This window comes from Ascaphus truei, chromosome 9 (assembly GCF_040206685.1).
Source record: "Ascaphus truei isolate aAscTru1 chromosome 9, aAscTru1.hap1, whole genome shotgun sequence".
NCBI classification, from domain to species: Eukaryota; Metazoa; Chordata; class Amphibia; order Anura; family Ascaphidae; genus Ascaphus; species Ascaphus truei.
This window is the reverse complement of record NC_134491.1, coordinates 64430795-64446727: the sequence shown is the minus strand read 5'-3', so window position 1 is coordinate 64446727 and position 15933 is coordinate 64430795. Positions and strand designations below refer to the sequence as shown.

The following is a 15933-nucleotide window of genomic DNA, read 5'->3' as shown; positions in this document are numbered from 1 at the left end:
GACACTGTCTCCTGGCCCCCTGTTATATCCCTAATGACAAGTTCTCAGCCAGTGCTCTTTCATTCAGAACCCTACATTTCCACTTCTTTAGCACAAGAATATAGAATCAACTTAAAAAGGTTTTGAGAGAGAAAAGAGGAGGAGAGAGAAGAGAGAGGGAGAGACAGTGTCAGTGAGGATCCCTAGAGATTAAATGTCGGGCATATGGATGCATTTTGGACCCAATAAACCACTTTTATCTGATTATCCCTTGTGCTGTACCAGTATATTGGATCTCTTGGGATCCTCTCAGACTATAGAGTATAGCAGGACCCCGTTTTACGGCGTTCCGCTCATGCTGCGGTATCAAGAAGTGGTCCGCCATGTCTGTGCAGAAAGGGGGGTGCCGAGGTACGCATGCGCAGAACGGGGGGTGCCGAGGTTTCACATGCGCAGAAAGGAAGTCGCGCATGTGCAAAAGGGGGGATTGCGTAGACCTGCAGGAGACACCGAAAATCGCCGGTTCTGCTTTCCGGTGGGGCCATAGAATGGAACCCGCTGTATTAGTGGGGCCCGCCTGTAACTATTTACCCTACACAATGCACCACAATTGGGGGGCCACAGAGTGGAAGTATGTGCATCAATTCAAAAATAGACCCAGCACTCTTGGGACTTTCATGCAAGAAATATTCAATGTGGTGATCGATGTTTCAGGCCCCATTATCAGCCATCTTGACAATGGTTCCAATATATATGTCTTTGTGGAGGTAAAACTCATTAAGTGCATGTTTGCCAAAAACCTCACTAAATGCACTTCCTGACTTGGAATTTATTGATATTTCGATCGAAAAATTCACAAAAGACACCTAATCTTCAGAACCTGTCATATCAACATACCTTCCTTTTTAAATACAGAACTTTTCCTGTTAAAAGAACATTTAATCACTTTTTCCTCACTACTCAAAGAATGTAGCTAATGACTTTTACCTCTACAACGACGATAGATAGAGATAAATAGATAGATATTAATCTGACCTTTAAAAAAAAAATTGGTAAAAAAAAGTAACAGCATTCTGGATTAGTAAATAATATTTAGTGGTACTCCTGATTTTGTAAATAAAAATACTGTGTACCCAGTATTGGATGTTTTCCAACCCGTCACTGCGTGCATCATGGGAAATTTCCATTAGGGCAGAAAAATGCTGCAGATAGTCATTTCTTTTCGAGGTCACAGTTCCTCTCCTCACACAGGAAGCTGCGCCCGCTCGTACTTTGAAGTTCAAATAAAAGAGTGAGTGCCACATTATAGCTGCATGTTTCTGTTTGCAATCGGTGCACAATTGTGTACATTTTCCTCCCCCCAACCATTGGGACTTGCTGTGTGGCTGGACCAATCTCCCCCTTATATAACACCCCCCCCCCACCCTTCCAAACCCTAATGGATCAGCTGCCGGGCTGGACCATAATCCAACCTGAGCTACACTCCATCCCACAATGAGCAGCCACTTTACCTTCTTGTTTCAACATTGTCCCTCATTTAGGGTGACCAGACTTGTCCCGGCAAAAACCAGGACAAATGTCAAACGTGCAGTTGGCACTCGCTGACTGTGCATGTGCAAAGAGAACTTGCCAACCGCGCATTCGCGATCGGCAATTGCCGGCTGCTTGTGTGTATGTGCAATCAACAATTGCTGACCGCGCATGCACGATGGAAGCAAACGCCGATCACGCATGCACGGCCGTCAAGTTCCGATCACACATGCACACGAGCAGCCGGCAAGTGCCAAATCGTGCATACACACAAGCAGTCGGCAAATGGCGACCGCGCACGCGGTCTAAAAAAAAGCAGCAGCAGATATGTCAAGGAAAAAAACATCCCATTCTTTTCCATGGCAGTTACATGCCTGGTAAATCTGACGTGGTTTTCTGCCGCCGGGAGACTGTAACCTTTACAGCGCGGTAATGTGATCACATGATCACGACCAGACCCCAGATGGCGGAAACTATTGATGCGGTCAGCCCGATGCCCCAAGAATACGAATAAGTGCCCATGATGTACCTTTTATGTCGCAAGGGTGCTCTAAATCTTACAAAATAATAATAATAAGGTGTGTAGCTCCAATTGTTGCCCGGTGGCAGTAGCTTGTGATTTGGGGAGTAATAATGGGAAATGTGTAGTGGTAAGAACACTGCTTTTGAAGAAGGCACAGCTGAGTTTTGAATTCCAGTCTTCATCTCCTTGTGACCTTGGGTGAGTGGCCTTATTTACCTCTGCCTCAAGCGCCACAATTAGATTGTTAGCTCTTCAGGACAGGGACTATGTGTCTAATTTTTGTGTGCAGTGTTGCATACATTGTCAGTGCTACTGTATATAAGAAAAGGAATATGATATAGAGGGAGTTACATATCATAATGGGATGTGTTAAACTCTGTATTTCTGTCATTTCCACCCCTTTATGGTAATAAAAAAAATAAAAAAATGACACCAAGTCTGAGGTGACATAAACCTCCCTGGATGTATGCCAGATACAATTAACTTAATTTACGCAATTGTAATTGTGAATGCAACTGCAAAAATAAGTAGTAATTACCTATTTCAATTATGTTTCTAATTAATTTTATGGGACGTTTCAGCAATTAGATCAGATAAAATAAAGGTTTTCTTGTGGGGGGGAAAAGTTGAGAAACACTGATATAGGATAATATTGTTTTATTTAGTTATTTAAATATAGACACCCTACTACAGCAGTCAGTCGTAGTATTATAAGAAGCGTAAAATAGGTAGACTGAGGTTCTATTATAAATAATAAGATAATTACACAGATCTTAAATGGATGAAAGCCATTGTTTATGGAAATGTACTTATACTTTCACCACAAATACAACAGAGTAAATAGGAAAACTGGAGTTGAAGGGAAGTTAATGGGCTGAAATCTTTGGTATGACCCACACTCATTTACAGTTTATGCTTTTATATTTTTCAGCTGTGTTGCACTGGGAACTTGACATGCAGAAGGTAAGGGAGGATTTCACTGGAAGAGTTCTCTTGACATTGGCTAAGAGTGAATGTACATTAAAAGCTCTTAAAGCAGTTAGTGCTGTAAAAGATCTCTTCTTGCCCATTCTAAAGCTGTATTTATTGTTACAATCTGATGCTCCATTCTGGAGCTATAAACGTAAATGTTAAGTGTCAGGGAGGTTAACATGGAGTTCTGCCCAAAGCCCATTGCTGTCTAGAGGTTGCCATGGTAACTTCAGAAGCTAGAAATTAAGAAAATCCTGTTTTTTAGCACTAGAAAAACATATATATATTTTTAAAAGCATCAGACATGCTCAGGGAGCAATATATATAGACAAGAAAAAACACCAGGCGCTCTCTAAATGTATAAAAATACTGTGCAGAATATAACAAAGTGAATAAGTGATATATTGAGATAAATGGTGAACTTAAAAATGAATAGCGTGCTTAATATGTGAACAGAAATAAGATACGCTGCTCAACCCAAGTTGATTTGCACAGGTTTATTTGGTGCATAGGATACAGCAATACCTACCTTTTACCATTTCTCCCTGGTGGGAACAGTACTATATTGAACAATTGGTTCACTACGGTTTATTTACTATAATAATAGTGTACCTGTTAATAATTATGTTATGAAGGATACCTGCCTGCTTCATAATATCTACCTAGGCTGGGAGTGATACTTACCTGCTGACCTGGATATTAGATTCTGAATTACAAGACGTTTACTGATAGCATTATATCAGATATTAGTATCAAGACACCCATTGTTGTTTTTTGCTTATCTTGCCACTTCATTATGGGGTTATTTTAATGTTTGAATGTGATTTATGTGTTTTTAATCTTTATATTTGAATAAAACTTTATTGTTTTTCCTGGCTAATCCGGTTATGATAGATTAATTTGACCTATAAACAGCATTTATCTGTTAGACCATTGTTGGTCTACCCACTGTATCCCGCATATTGAGTGCTCTACTGTGAGGGAACCTTTCTGATCCTCCTTTTGGATCAACCCAGATATACCCCTGACATATACCACAGTAGTTGAAAGTTGTAGCAGCAGTATTGGCCTGGAGAATTGTAGATCAGTTGTAGGTTGTGATACCTAATAGGGGTTTATTCTATATCTGCCGAAGTGACTTCAATGGGGAATTCCGGACAAAAAAGGCCCGATCGTCCGCTACGCCGGATATAGAGAAAGCCCCTTAGGGTGTGAACCTGAGAATCCTTCATAGATTAAATTATAGTGAACAGAGATAGTGAAATCTCTCAAATCAGTACACTTGAAGAAGAGACCTGTGAGGTTTGGAAAACTCTGTACACTGTAATATCATATCATAACTCTAATGTTGGTCCCCTAAAAGGTATTCCAAACCTACGAATAATCTAATATTATACCACAGCAAGTACATTTTAAAGATGCAATCCAAGCGGCCATTTCCCCCTAACCCCCCTCTCTCCCCCATTTTTGTTTATTTTTTAACATAGGATTAAAGTAGAGGGTCTCCCCGTGGCTAAACCTCATTAATTAGGCTTCATGATTTCCCGCTTCCTGAGATACATACATCCATGGGGGGGGAATGCCCATAGCCGCTCCGCTCGGCTAGCAGGGATTACGTAATGGCGGAGTTTTAAAGCTCCCTACGGGCCAATAGGAAGCCGTGATGTCATCCGGTTCGACTTCCTATAGCCCATGTGACACGGGAGCTTTAATCTTTGCCAAGATACCAGCATCTCTTTGGAGATCTGTATCTTGGGAAACAGGGGGTCCCCTAAATTGGAATTAATGCGGTTCAGCTCCGGAGAGCTCCTATTTCAACCCTATGTTAAAATAATAATATATATTTTTAAAAGCCCATGAATTACTCCTTTAAAAGGGATTTTATTCAACAGCGGCAATATTACCTTTATAGGGTTTAGAATCAGTTTATTTACACATCTCCCTCTCTGTACATATCTATGAATATATATATATAGCAACTGTAAATATTACTGTATGTTCATTTGCATGTCTTGGACAGGTCTGCAACCCTGTCTTTCACCATTATCACCCAACACACAGCACTTCCACTGCAGCAAGGGATTCTGGAAGTGCTGTGTGCTGGGTGATAATAGTGAAAGACAGGGTTGCAGACCTGTCTAAGACATGCAAATGAACATACAGTAATATTTACAGTTGCTATATGCTTTACTGTGGAGGGTTTTTGTCACTTTTTTTACCCACCATAACCTTAATAAGTATATATATATATATATATGTATATTGCCTTCAGGAATGTAAGGGTTAATTCGATGGTGTCGTGTAAGGGAAGTGTTTTGTGTCACTGCATCAGGTGACAGCAAAGTAGCAGCCTTACCCTGGACAGGCCCTAGGAAACTGATACCTCTTTCTGGGTGGCGGATGCGGGTAACTAAATAGGGACTCAAGAATACACCCTGACATAAATACTTTGCTACTATATTGTTACAACTTTGTTTCTACTTTAGTAATGACCTTTGTGCAGTTACATCTTGTTGGTATTAACTCTTAAAGGAGCAGTCCAACCCCTGCAAGCCCACTACATGGGCATCAAGTAAGGGGGGTTCTGGAGCTGAACCGCATTCATTTCTGCTCCGGGACCCTCCCCCCCCCCGAGAACCTCCCCCCCCAGATTCCTAAGGCCTCGTTCAGGGCGCCTCCTTTGCGACGTGCGCGCGCTTACGTGCGTGCGCACATTTGAAACAAAGTGTTTAAAGTAAATATCAGTTGTCAGGGTAGAAGCTACCCTGTCGCCGAAGTACGGAGTTGACGCTTGCTACAGTTTGCATAAACAACTCAAGTTGTTTTTTCAAGCTGCAGCAGCGTCACTGGTACTTCGCAGCCAATGAAATCATTCGGGAAAGTGTAGTAAGAAGAGCAACACCCATCCCTAATCTCAGGTCTGTAGACCCACCTGAACGCTTGAAAAGGTCTGCTGGGGACGATGAGCACACATTACCCAGCAGACTGACGCGCATGGACACGCGCCCTCCACCTCCTGTCTCTGCCACCCAGAACGAGACCTAAGATACATACCGAGAAATGTAGCGCAAGTACTCCCTTGTATTTAAATCCCCTTCTTCACACGGGCCAATCGGAAGCTGCAACGAATGACATTGCAGCTTCCTATTGGCCTGCGTGATGCAGGAGATTCAACCCACCATTTTGTTTCCCCTGGAAGAGATGGCCAGCTGCCTTTACAGGTATAAACCTTGGGAACAATTGTTATACATTGGTGCATTTCTGCTGTTTTACAATGTATTGCTGGCCCATACTAGCAGTGAAAGGTATATGCTCTACTTGTACAATACTTAATGTATTTACAAGGTACCATCACCATACTCTAGTCTGCTTCTAGGTATAATAGCAGACAAGGCAGTAAGTGGTTGACTGCATGATCCTACAGAAGATTAAAAGATCACCTCAGCCAGCGCGGTCATTAAATTGGGATGTACAATTCTACATTGTCGTCAAACATTTTTCGAAGCAGCTTTCGCATTAACCTATTCAATGCTGAAAGCGCCTACAATGCATTTGCAAAAGTCCGCAACCACACGCAGGGTGATATATCACAGCTAATTTGGAGCACAATTGATGTAAATTGCGTCATTTTCATATTGCGTCTGTTTGCGTAAAAATCAAGCTTTTTGCTCCAAGTTTTGCACCGTTTGCATCACCTTGCGATTTGGGGAGCGACAGTGGGAGAAGTTACATGCGCTCGGATTTTAATGACAAGTATCAAACTTTGTGACATTTTTGTATCTTGCATTTGCTTCGAAAATATCCGCCAGGTCTCAGGTGGCGTAAACTTTTCTAGCCCAGGAGTGAGCAAACTGGGGGGATGGGGGGGCGCGAGATTTGTCTGGAGGGGTACGGGCGGTTGCAGAGGTCCCGCGCTATTCCTTACGGCATTTAAATGAAATGCCGGGAGATCGCGTGAGGCCTCTGCAACAGGAAAACTTACCGAGATTCAGAAGCTATGGCGCGTCTCCATGGCAACGCGGTGTCAAATCATCTGACGCGGCAGCAGGTAGGAGGGGGGGCGTGCGAATCCGGAGCAGGCCAGACAGAGGGGCGCAGCAGGAAAAGTTTGCGCTCCCCTGTTCTAGCCAACAATTTGCATCAGATGTAAGCAAATACAAATACCACTTATGAGCACATTAACATGTCTCAGACAGGTATTCAAACCCTGCTTGTCCCCATTGTCACTAAGCATATAATGCTTCCACTGCAGCCAAGGATTCTGGGTAATGACATGCAAATGAGCACTCAGTGTCGCCTTTTGCTTCTTGTCCATTTTAACATGGATCCCTATAAATGTATGCCTGCCGTATTACACAGCTTTTCAGCACAGCCTGGATTAAAGAAGTGCATAACCAGTAAAACCTACTCAGAGCCACCTGTTTTTATGCTTTTGGGTCTCTTCAGTGTGAGTATGGTGTTATACCGGCTTTGCAACGTGGAAACAGTTTCAACAACACATTAAATAAGTTATGGTGGGTAAGAAAGTGATAATGACCCTTCACCATGCAGTATACAGCAAATTAAAATGCCACCAGATGTAAGAAACACTTTCAGCAATTTGACTCAAATATGATCAGAAAATGGAGCAAACATCTGTTTGCACGTTCGTTACGTTGATACATCTCCCCCACTGTCTCAATGCCATCTTTTCTTAAACTGGAGTCCGCAGTGTCTCCATTTCCTGACATACTCTGGAGCATACAGTAAGTACCAAGGGAAAAGTGGAGCAAAGAATATGCGCCATACATTATGTATCAAAGAACAAAATCCCATTGAAATGAATAGGATTTGTTGCATTTGGTGCAATCAGGGTTGCCACCTTCTACTGAAGGCTAACCTGGAGATAACATTTTTATGTTTAGTGCTTATCTTCTGCGGTGGCGTCTCCCGAAATCCTTGGGCATGCTTCCGACATCCTCCCGGCACCGCCTCCAGCAAATCCTGTCAATACGGCTGCACGGCGTCAAATGACGCCGCATTGCCATGACAACGGGATGCTGCGTGATGTCACGCGGCGTCAAGTTGCCATGACAATGGGGCGCCTTATGGCGCCGAGGCATCATGTGATGTCACTTTGTCATGGCAATGTGGTGCCGCGTGACGTCATGTCGTCACTCAGCATCCCGTTGTCATGGCAACGTGGCGCCATTTGACGCCGCACAGCCATGTTGATATGAGTTGCAGGGGGAGATGCCGCCGCCACCCGGAGGTTTGGAGGTTTACAAGGTAATCCCGTAGCTCAAAGGTACGTGGCCAAAACCCGTAGTCTGGGTCAAACCTGGAGTGTTGGCAACCCTGGGTGCTTTGTTTTGCCCCAAAATTGCTCCACTTTTACCTTGATACATATACTCCACTGAGTAGAAATGCCCTGAATGTGGGGGTTTATGTATCATGGCAAAACCAGTGTAATTCTGGGGCAAAAGCATTGCTCCACATGTATCAATGAACAAACTCCAGTTGATTTCAATGGGATTTGTTCTTTGATGTGTACAGTATGGTGCAGATGTGTTTGCCCCAGAATGTTCCCACTTTTGCCTTATACATAAAACCCCATTGGTGGCACAGCTGTAACACAAATATTCAAGAACCTGCTGAGTTATTTTCATCACTAGCAACACGCTAGATGCTATTTTAAATAAGAACAGGCAGTGTATGCCTTTGAAGATAACATTTATTCTTAGCATCAGTGGTTATATAAATTGTTTTGTCAGCGATCAGGAAATAAACTTCTTTATCTCTTAGTAGCAGTATGTGGGTGAAACGGCCACGTAATATCCCACGAAATCTTAACTTTAGAAACTCGGAATTTAAACTTTGTAACCCCACTCGCTCTCTTGCTGCCCCCTCACTTCCCCCCCTACTCACTCTCTAACTCTCCCCCTCACTCTCTTACTGGCCCCTTCTGTCTCTCACTCTCCTCCCTCTCTCCCTCAGGCCGCATTGCTGTGTGCACACGCTTGCGTGCGTGCACATATTTAAGACTCTTACCTGATTTGCTATTGCAGTTCCTCAAGTGCGCGCGTCGACGCTGCTACATTTTGCGGAGACAAGTCAATTTGAGATTTCGGGCTGCAGTCCCGTGACATCAGCGTCACATGAGCTGGTTCAGCCAATGAGGGCGAACCAGCTCCGTGACGCGTTTGTGATGCGTTCCCCACACCCCCGCCACGCCCCACATCACCTCCCCAATCTCCTGCAGCCTAACGCACATATCGCTGATGTATTGGGGGGGCTGGGTGTATTTTTATATATATTGGGGGGTGTGTTTTTAATATGTATTGGGGTGTATTTTAATATGTATTAGGGGATGTATTTTTATATGTATTGGGGGTGTATTTTAATATGTATTAGGGGGTGTATTTGTTATATGTATTGGGGGTGTATTTTTATATGTATTGGGGTGTGTATTTTTAATATGTATTGGGGTGTATGTTTAATATGTATGGGGGGTGTATTTAAATATGTATTGGGGGGAGGGGTGTATTTTGCACCATTTCATATTCTGTTTCGTAAAAAAGGCCGGGAGGGTTCTCAATCCCCAAACCCCTCCCCAGTATTTATTTTACGAAATAGACTATGAAATGGTGCAAATTGGTGCATTCTTGGAGTGAAATTTGGGGAAAAAATTACATGACCGTCTGAGAATTTATTAATACCATACCTCCCCACCGACTTTTCGAGCGTGTCGCATCTTTCACCATTGTGTCTAGTATTTTTGGAGAAGCCACCTGTCAACCCTAGATATAAGTGGCCATCCAATTGAAAGCCACCACCGATGACGTTGTGGCTTCCTATTAACCAATGATTTGGCAGCTATTTTGTTTCCACTAGAGGGAGATTTAAACTCTGTAACTTTGCTGATAAAGTATCTCTGAATCTGGTGAGTCCCCAGAATAACCAACAAAAATAACCCCTGGTTACCATTCTACAGTAAAGAAAAACATGTTGGAAAAAAAGAGATGGGAGGATTGCTGCTTTAAATATTTTTTGTGTGCTTTCAATGTTTCCCTGGTAATTAGGTGCTGTTGATATATGTACTGTATCTAACTGGGCCAGAGTCCAGCCTGAGCCACACCTTATCCTACAATGAGCATCCACATTACCTTCTTGTTTCAACATTGCCCCTCATTCCCTATAGAGTGTAAGCTCTCAAGAGCAGGGCCCTCATTACCTTTTTATGTTTGTGCATGTCTATCCTCACTTGTATGCATAGTTGCCACCACACCAAGTTTGATCTGGAGACTACGAATTTTGGGCACCTACCTCCGGGCTACGGATTCAGCCTCTTAATCTCCAGGTGGTGGCGTGGTGCGGCGGCGTCTCCGGCATACTCCTGCATCTCCCCATGCAACTCCAATGAACATGGCAGCGCAGCGTTAAATGACGCCGCTTTGCCATGAGAACGGGACATCACGTGATGTCACAGTGAACCGTGACGCCGATTGCCATAACAACGGGATGCTACGTGACACCATGTTGCTGTAGCATCCCATTGTCATGGCAACGTGGCGTTAAATGACGCTGTGACATCACTTGGCGTCCCGTTGTCATGGCAACATGGCTCAATTTGAGGCCGCACAGCCATGTTCATAGGAGTTGTAGGGGGAGATGCAGGAGGATGCCGGAGACGCCGCCGCACCCTGCCGCTGCAGGTGAGAATTTTATTTTACATTTTTCTCCGGGTAGACGTTCAGTAGAAGGTGGTAACCCTGCTTGTATGTAACTGTTTATGTAATATACATAGCTCTGTACCCCATTGTACCACGCCATGGAATATGTTGGCAATTACAAATAATGAAAAATATATTAATAATGTCTTTTATGATAAGGCTGTTGGAGCAACCTTCACTTCCACTAGCAAAGTGTCACCCCCAAGTTATTCCCTGGACCTGAGGATGCCCCATCTTCCTCCCACGTCCCCCCATGACCAATAATGCCACATAAAACACCACACCGTATATAGAGTATAAGGGCCACAGCTTTTATAAAACCTCCAAACTATTCTGATATAACCATTAATCAATAACCGAACCGCACCAGACTGCCCGCACTTAAGCCTTGAGCTCACGCATAAACGTCACTCGTGAGCCCCCTGCCGGCCATAGTATAGTAACCTTGTGATGACGCTCCCTTCCCAACATCCAAACCGGACATTACGCCACCGCTCTCAAACTTACCAAGGCATTAAACCACCAACTGGCCCCGGTCTGGCACCCTCCAAAACAACCAGCAAACTGTGACAATTAAAAAGCCAAGAATGAAACCGCAAAGTGACACTTCATTTGTTCCTTTAACTTGTATTACTTTTTTTTTACCAAATGGTATACATCACACATACAAAGAAATACCACACATTTTTAAAACATTAAACCAACACAATGACAAGACCCACTACTGCCTTAACCAACAAATTCTGCCGCCTACCCCAAACCGGGAGGGCGAGTGCGTGCAGTATCAGATTTCCCATTAGGCCCGGGCCTAAGGCAGCAAAAGTTTGGGACGGCAACCATATATTTTTGCTGCGCTCTCTGGTCTATCGGACCTAATGGGAAGGTACTTGCCTGTGTCGGCCGTCTCCTTTCTGCCGCCCTCCTGCTCCTTTGGAATCCCGGTATCAAATGACGCTGCGGACGTCCCCAATGTGACGGCACACAGCGTCTCATTGCCATGGCAACGTGACGGCAAACTGCATCTCGTTGCCATGGCAACGAGCCGTTGCAATGTCAAATGATGTAATGACATCGTGTTTCCATGACAATGTGCCGCCGTGGGACGTCACTTGATGCCGGGATTCCTAAGGAGCAGCACCAAGGAGGCGGCAGACACACACACACACTGCTCTCCAGGCAAGTGCCATGGGGCAGCAAATTTTGAAATCCACCGTTGGGCGAGTGGGAAACTCCTCTGCTGCTGCAAGGTGGGAGAAAGTATAGCCCCTAAGGCACCACATGATATGGTCCAGGGTTACCCCTCCCCTTATTACACTTGCTGCTGCATAAACCCCACTGACCAATAGGAAACCTAGAAGGGGATGGGAGAGAGGGCATTACTCAGGGCTGCCCCTCACCATGGCTCATGGCTAACTTTCTTGTCATTACAATGCGATCATTAAGAAAATGGTTACAGTGGGAGGTTATAAAGTGGCTGATACATCGCATGTTCCCATTGATGAGAAAAACATTAATTTTTCACAGGGCACAAAGATGTGACATTTTAGGTGTGAGGGTTGATAAGGCAGTTGGATCAGTAAATTTGATAACTGCACCTAAGTTGACCTGCAAAATGTGGCTGCATTTGCTTTGAATGCTAATATAATTGCACATCAGCAGCCAGCAGAGAGGAGGGGCCACGAGTAAAGTTCATTTTGTGTAGGAAAAAAAAGGGAGTGAAAAAATATGGAATGTTTCAGCTGACAGCGGGGGAATTTCTGTAAGAAGAAAAGAATAACAAACCTTTACAGCAGGGGGGCCTATGATCTAGCAAACAAAACATTACATTACGTACATACAGAATCGTATGTGCGTTACAATGCATGCTATTATGTTAACTTCCTGACTGCCAGAGGGCCCACTAGCGCTGTGTATACTGTACGATGCTTATAGTACACAGAGCTATGTATGAATACAAGTTCCATGTACAATGAGATCTACTCTGTAGGGCTTAGAATCTAATATCTGGCTGGTTGAATATCTTAACACAGGAGTGGCCAACTCCAGTCCTCAAGGGCCACCAACAGGTCAGGTTTTAAGGAGATCCCTGCTTCAGTACAGGTGGCTCAATCAGTGGCTCAAACAATGACTGAGCCATCTGTGCTGAAGCAAGGATAACATTAAAAAATAACCTCTTGGTGGCTCTTGAGGACTGGAGTTGGCACTCCTGCCTTAACACATCATCCCTCCAACTGCTCTGTACACCCACTTCTTACATTATATAATGACACTAACATAAATTAATGTGATTTATAATACTAATATGTTGGTACAGGAAAAAGAATCAATGGGTTGGAAACCAAATAAGTCTGTGACATCATCACAAGGGGGGGCAAATAAAAAAGCCAGTGGGCCGGACATAACGCAAGAAGAAATTACCAACAAAGATAGTACTCAACGGGATTCCAAGAGATTAAAAGAGCAAGACGGCGACCAAAAGTAAGATGGGAGGATGAAATCCGAATATTTGTTGGAGCAAAGTGGAGAAGAGAGGTTGCAACCGCAATAGAGGAAAGACCAATGGAGAGGCCTTCATCCAGCAGTGGATCGACATGGGCTGACGACTTCTCATTAGGCCCGGGCTTAGGGCGGCAAAATTTGCAGCGCTCTTGGGCCTATCGGACATAATGGGAAGGCGCTTGCCTGTGTCAGCCGCCTCCTTGCTTTCGCCCTCCTGCTCATTTGGAATCTCGGCGTCAAATGACGCTATGTGACGTCACCAACATAGCGTCACACCTCACCTCGTTGCCATGATGACGTTACGATTCCATGGCAATGTGTCATGCGTGTGGTATTATTTGACGCTGGGACTCTAAACCAGAAGGAGGGTGACAGCAAGAAGGTGGATGACAAAGGCAAGTGCTCTTTAACAAGCTCCCCCCCCCCCCAAAAAAAATATAACCCATTCTCACCTCCCTTCCGCTATTAAGTGCTAACCGGCGGCGGGGTGCAGCATCTCCCGGCATTGTCCTGCAAGTCCTGTGTCTCCCTCTGCAAATCCCATGAAAATGGCAGGGCGGCGTCAAATGACACTGCGTTGCCATGACAACGGGGGCGCTTCGTGACATCATGACGTCACGCGGTGACACCGCGTAGCGTCCCATTGTACCCTCATTTGACGGCGACTCAGCCATTTTCATGGGATTAACAGGGAGACACAGGACTTGCAGGAGAATGCCAGGAGATGCCGCACCTCGCTGCCGGTAAGCACTCGACAGCGGGCAAAATGCATTCGCCCCAGGCGAGGGGGCAAATGTATTTGTCGAGCCCATATATATGTATATATGTTGTGACAAACGCCCCTCTTTTGTAGCGCTGACGTCTGTCTGGGTTCTTCCCGACACAGTCTTCTAGGGTTAATTATACAACAAACAGGATCATGCAAAGTATTATAGTGCTTAACTCAGGCTTCTGCCTGCTTTATTTTCATCCAAGTAAGGTACTGCAGCTTTAACATGTGTAGGCAAGAGGCACTCAGACATTTTCATTTAGTGGTTCACTTATATCAGTGTCATAGCACTTCACACAGTGTCACTTTTAAGAAATAAAAACCAAATCATATAAGGAAATCCTATCCCTTTCAGGGAACTAACTACACATCAGAATCAGCCTCTAACTGCGAACTAACTGGGCCAACTAACCTGGTTCCCCAGCTTAAAACAATGCCCCCTCATTTAGGGTCACTAGATACAGCACAGTCTTTTAGCAACAGCAATAAACATTTGTTTTGTCTTATCTGTTCGTGGTGGGAACACGGTCCCAAGTGTCCAGGCAAATCCTCTGGTACTGTGATACTTGGAGGGGCCGTCCACCCCGAAACTGGAAACAGGGGAGCAGCGATACCCCCAGCCTCCAGGCTCTAAGGAGAGAGTGAAATGCAAAACCTCTCTGCTCTAAATACCTGTGCATGTGATTAGAAGAGCAGGTGAGGGAGAACTAGAGTCATTGTGGTCTGGATTTTCCATCCAGCTGCCTTAGTTAATGGGAAGCTGTGGAACGGATCATTTTTCACTATTCCTGCACTTTCTGACCTAAAATGGGGCAGAAAGCTGCCTAACATCTTTGGACTATGTCACAATGTATATATATATATATATATATATATATATATATATAAAAATATACATAAAAGAGAGAGGAGAGAGCGCACGCCCCATAGTATAAAACCGTATATTTAATGATGGGAAAGGGAGGGAGGGGGAAGAAATGAACTCACAAGGGTACAAAGATTAAAAGCATTTCGTGACAATATCACCACCATCCGGTATCTGTACTCGAATCAGAAGTCCATCAGTCTCTCAGAGATGAAGGGGTAGTGATCCGTCAAGTTGTCCGGGGTGCATCGGATATTGCACAGCAAAACGTCCCAGGAATCCCAGAGAATGTCTCCTTGCTGGATGGCCTCTGTATTGTTTGGCGCTCGAACCGGCCTGCTCCTGCGCATGTGCGTTGACGTAATGTCCGTGCGTCTTGCGTAATGACGCTCCCTTACGCGTTTTGACTTTTTCATATATATATGATTCTAATAAGAACAATCTCTTATTGCAGATTGTTACCCCCTTCGCTGACAGAAGGGACAGCAATGCTTTGCAAATCAGCACTGGCAGTAATGGGGTTTTTATGCAAGTGCTGCATTCCTTCCATGTGACCCAGCTGCCATGGAAATTCTTCTTCTGGGTTAGCAACCCCTCTATGGGAGGAGGTACAGACTCATAGGGCCATAGGTCTGTGAGTTATTCTGAGTGAGAGCTTGGGGTCAGACTCATGGCATTCTCCAGAGAGGTGAGCCTTGGTGCTGAGAAGTCAAAAGGGTCTTGTTGGACTTGGGGAGGGAAGATAGATTCCAGGGGTTAAAGGCAGCTGTGACTAACATGTCACGGAAGCAGTGAGATCAGTGGGATAAAATAAAGGCATCACAGAATGCACAACAGAAAGGGCTTTGTAATAAACCGTTCCCGGTTACTGAATCACATCACTCCCGAAAAACACAGTCCTCTATTATCAGTTATCAACAGACAATTGCATATATTAACAGTGACATGCCAGGGCTATTTAAAAGTTTACAACAGACTAGATGCATTTTAAAACTGTAGCTTCAGATCCTTATAACGTTTGTATGCACTTAAAGTAGTTTTTAAGAAATGCACAGTGAACACTATCAAAAAAATGATATAACAC

General features: G+C 44.3%; 1 long non-coding RNA gene across 1 annotated transcript in view; it reads left to right on the top strand.

Annotated features, from left to right (window-relative positions):
* The window catches only part of LOC142503168 (uncharacterized), a 128404-nt gene that overhangs the window by 368 nt on the left and 112103 nt on the right, over positions 1-15933 (top strand). Inside the window, exon 2 of the long non-coding RNA XR_012803952.1 lies at positions 2964-2995. This is a non-coding gene — a long non-coding RNA (uncharacterized LOC142503168). The remainder of the gene's footprint in view (positions 1-2963; positions 2996-15933) is intronic.